The following is a 5,000-nucleotide window of genomic DNA, read 5'->3' as shown; positions in this document are numbered from 1 at the left end:
CACTGATGCACACCTGAGCTATATAAGAAAAAGAGAGAGAGAGAGAGAGAGAGAAAGAGATAGAGAGAGAGAGAGAGAGGGATGGGGGAAAAAGAGAGCAAGAAAGAGAGAAAGGGAGAGAGTGAGCGATAAAGAGAGAGAAGAAGAATGAGAGAAGGAGAGAGAAGAAGGGAGAGAGGGAAAGTGAGAGAGGGAGAGAAAGAAGAGAGCTAGAGAGAGAGAGAGGGAGAGAGAGAGAGAGAGAGGCACCAAAAACTCGCTGCTTATATAGTGTCTGCCTCCAGCGCATCAGATGACCCCCATCGTAGCTGTGCCATGTCCCTGGAATAATATGTGGAGATGGAGATTTGGCTAGGGAGTCTGCCTACGGTAACCAAATCTCATCCCAATCAATCTATCAGCCTAATGCATTAGCAGAGGTTTCACCTCCCCCTGAGAGGGCAGCAGAGGAGAGTGGCACATCGCATGCGGACCGTATGCACACACACACACACACACACACACACACACACACACACACACACACACAGACACACACACACACACACACACACACATACAGACACACACACACACACACACACACACACACACACACAGACACACACACATACAGACACACACACACACACACACACACACAGACACACACACACACACACACACACACACACACACACACACACACACACAGACCAGGAGGAAGCGTGCTGAGAAACAAGATGTCTTCTGTTTGCGCGGAATGGAGGGAAATCGGACGCACTCTACTGAATACTTCGCTTCAATGAGCAGAAGAACCTCCTGATTGGGGGGCAGGCTGCTCCATAGGAAAAGCTTCATAAAGGTTATTTTTTCAAAGTGTGTGCACTTCCAAGCCCATTTAGGAGGCTTTCAGGCTACTCCTAACACAAGATAAAAATAATAGTTCCAATATCTATTAATGCAGACATCAAATACAATTTACATATTAATGTGCCATATTAAGTGTAGAAAAAATACACACTTGAAAATACCTCAAAAGTTGAATGTGCAATGTCAGAGTACTGCAGAGTAATTCAATGACCCAGGTGATTCACACAAGCATCTTGGAAACTAACACATCTGGTTTATAGATGTGGTCAACTTCAACATCAGTGATTGGCCGCACACCTCATCTCAAAGGTTTGTGATTGGCTTCCAGCCAAGCATGTCAAGTTCCTGTGACTCAGGGGGACGACCTAATCTACTGCTACTGGCCCACGCCTTCAGTCACCAAGTCGCATTCAGCAGTTAAATGTGTAGTCTCTTTTACTAAAACGCTCTTTCAGCGGCAGTCTGAGTACCTGTCCCTAAGGACTTCCAATGAGCTTTCATTAAGAAGGAAGGAGGCTTTTCCCTGTTTCTCTTCAAAACAAAACTACACGCTGGAACTTCATTACCGAAATGAGCTCAAAAAAAAGGCTTAAACATGGCGGTTCGATTGTATAAGGAGGAGCTGCTTTCAGGATAAGAAGTTCTCCTTTCATCTTCCCCTCCTTTCTCCATATGAAAAAGAAAGAGTTTCTTAAAAATCCAGACCAGTATTGCCAACTATAACAAAGTGTTGAGAAGAAAGTTGCGGCCAAGCTTGCCCAAGTTTCCATCTCTGCACGCTGGGTCGTCTCTGGCATAAGAAAGGTGAGAGAACAAAGGAATTGCAAATATGATGTGGATCAAGTACAGCTATGTACACTATATGAATAACCCAAAGGGTAAGGCAGGTCTGCAAAGAAGGATCTGTTTAGGTTGGGAGCCAGCGAGAAGAGGAGACGGATTTAAAAATAAATATTTCCCTGGGCCAACATCAGGAGAGAGCGCAAGAGGCAGAAATAGAGAAGTGGGGAAAGAGAGAGAGAGAGAGGGAGAGGTGTAGAGAGTAAGAGAGCAAGAGAGAGAGAGGGAGGGAGAGAGAGAAAGAGAGAGACAAAAAGAGAGAGAGAAAGGGAAAGAAAGAAAGAAAGAGGCTATTCATTATTCATGCAGAACTTTCAGTGGGTGAGGACACAGGAGTGACAGGTGTGTTCAAGTCTCTTCTCTTCTCCCCCGGGAATTCAAAGGCTTTTCCAGATGAGAAAGAAAGTAAGAGAAGAACAGAGGAGAAAAAAGAGACGAACAGATAAAAAAGAGGAGAAAAAAGACTCGTTATATATAGAGAGAAAAAAAACATAAGCAAGAGAAGAGATGAAGCCTCAAGGTCAAAGAGGAACAGAGGCAGAGAGAGAGAGAGAGAGAGAGAGAGAGAGAGATGGAGGGGCGGCACCTGCTTGAGGAGATTTCGTTAAAGCTAAACCCGCTACAGCACCCTGACCCCGGGCTTATCACACAGCAACCAGGTCTCAGACGGAGCCCAGCCAAAATAAGACCACATCTGAGCCAGAACAGTACTGTTTCAGCCTTAGCACACACACACACACACACACACACACACACACACACACACACATGCACACACACACACACATACACACATCAAACACAAACACACATGTACACACACACATGCACGCACACACACACACACGCACACACACGCACGCACGCACACACATTCCGATCACGCGTGAGGGAGGCATGGGCTGGCGGCTTATTAGAGGAGAGCCAATGACTGAGCGATTTCCCACAGGGCAGCACTGATTGAGGATGGCAGAGAAATCTGCACCTTTTCACTTCACGTTTCTCCCCCAGCCCATCAGGCAAAGATGAACACTAGCACGCTGGCAGAGTGGAGGAGAGAGAGAGCGAGAGAGAGAGAGAGAGAGAGAAGCAAAATTACCATTGAGGATCCAGAGAGATACACACATAGGCAGAGATAGAGAGATAGATAGATGGGGGGAGAGAGAAAGGCGAATCCACATTAGGAAACCCATGTTGGGAAGATGCTGGAAGAAAGGAAGGAAAGAGAGAGAGAAGAGAAGAGAGAAAGAGGGAAAGAGAGAGAGAAGATAAGAGAGAAAGAGGGAAAGAGAGAGAGAAGAGAAGAGAGAAAGAGGGAAAGAGAGAGAGAAAGGGAAGGAGGAGAGGTATGCAGGTTTATAGATCTGCCCTTGCACAAAGCACACTTTAGTACGGAGATTTATTCTACAGTGATAATTGGAATAACTAGATGAACGGGGCGTTCACTGAGCCTGCATCCTGGGCCTTTTTTCTAGACTCATTTACTGGGCTTTACTTCGACTAGGAGTGCAATACAATGGGAAGCGATCATGGAAATGAGTTCTAATACAGCAATTTATCAAGGATAATGGTAGTAAAAGCCATGTGCACCATGCATGTAATTTACAACATTGCAAAGGCAACTGAACGTGCACTATCTCAGGCCATTTTGGGCTTGGGTCAATGATTTTACTTTAAGTATAGACTACACACTTGGCACTCTGGTAAGCACAGCTCCGTTGCCTTAGACGGAAAACAACCTTCCATGATTTCATGATCAGGTTGAAATCGTCAACCGAACAGAATGGCCAAAGTCTTCCTCTCCAAAGGCTAAAATAATCACTATTTTGGGATGCTGTATTGCTGCTGAGTCTTCGGTGAGTGGGAAATATTTCTCTCTTCTCTCAGCCTGCAATGACCCAGTCCAACACCGTTAGCCTAGCTTAGCATCATTTAATGGAACAGGCTACACCTGTTAGCCTATATCTCCCTTTTAGCTATAGACTAGCTATAGGCTACCTGGTGATTCCCCTCTTAAATGCTAGGGTGGGATTCATACTAAAGTTACATGAAGGGGTTGGCATGCTAACAGCACGCAATGGGTGTCAATGGGCGAAATCACTAGCAGTTACACTTTATACATTCGTTTTAAATTCAGATGGGGCTCAGTTTGTTTCTGAACCCAGTGGTTTCAATGAATTGCATTTAAACTGTCCTATGTGTGTTAACCCAATTCAACTATGATTTCCAATGTTGACAGCAAATTTCTCTGGTAGCTTCATTAGCTTTCTAACTAGCTATCTTTATACCGTCAGTGTAACATAACTGACTAGTACATATCACTTGTTAAAACTATTCATCTGGACATTCTAGGTAATGTACATTCATGTAAAAATAAATGAGGGTGCAACTTATGAGTATGTGGGTTTCTTGGGCCATCCATTGATGTTTGCTAAAATAAATGAGGGTGCAACTTATGAGTATGTGGGTTTCTTGGGCCATCCATTGATGTTTGCTAAAATAAATGAGGGTGCAACTTATGAGTATGTGGGTTTCTTGGGCTAAAACACTGAACCTTGTTAAGGTGTTTTCTGCAGGTGCACCTCCATTTAATCAAGTTACATTGAATTGAATCAAACTCTCCCCCACTTCAGGGTTTTATCCACCAATTTGGGGGCGGTAGCCACGATTATGTCGAGCGTAGAGCAGCTAGATGCCGAATGTATGAGTGACGGTGGTAGATTTGAGGCCGAATGTATGAGTGGCGGTGGTAGATTTGATGCCGAATGTATGAGTGACTGTGACGGTGGTAGATTTGGTTCTTAGTCTACACACATTGAGAAGAGAAGGGCATAACTCTGGGGAAGATGCAAATGAACTAATTTCCCCAAAAGTTGGCCTATTCCTTTAATGACACACACAAAACAATCTATTTCTATTTCAAACACGTTCAAGTGGCTATTGGTCTAGCATATAATTACTGGTCTCCATCTGTGTGTGCCCCTGTCAACACAGCTATCTACAAAGTGTCTTCTGAACAACGTTGTGCACATAGAATATGGATGTATTTGTTTCTGCAGATAAGATCTCAAATCCTCTAATATGCCGGCAATATTCACACACTTTTTAGCATTCCTCCGCCGGTATCCTCTCCACATTGTCTGACAAGGGAAGGCGGTTGCAAGACTGTCTCTCTCAACTGATATAGCAATCTTTTTGGCCCCTTCAAATACTGTCTCTCTCAACTGATATAGCAATCGTATCGGCCCCTGCAAAGACTGTCTCTCTCCACTGATATAGCAATAGTATCGGCCCCTGCAAATACTGTC

Source organism: Alosa sapidissima, chromosome 21 (genome assembly GCF_018492685.1).
Source record: "Alosa sapidissima isolate fAloSap1 chromosome 21, fAloSap1.pri, whole genome shotgun sequence".
Lineage (NCBI taxonomy): Eukaryota > Metazoa > Chordata > Actinopteri > Clupeiformes > Clupeidae > Alosa > Alosa sapidissima.
This window is presented reverse-complemented; position numbering follows the sequence as displayed.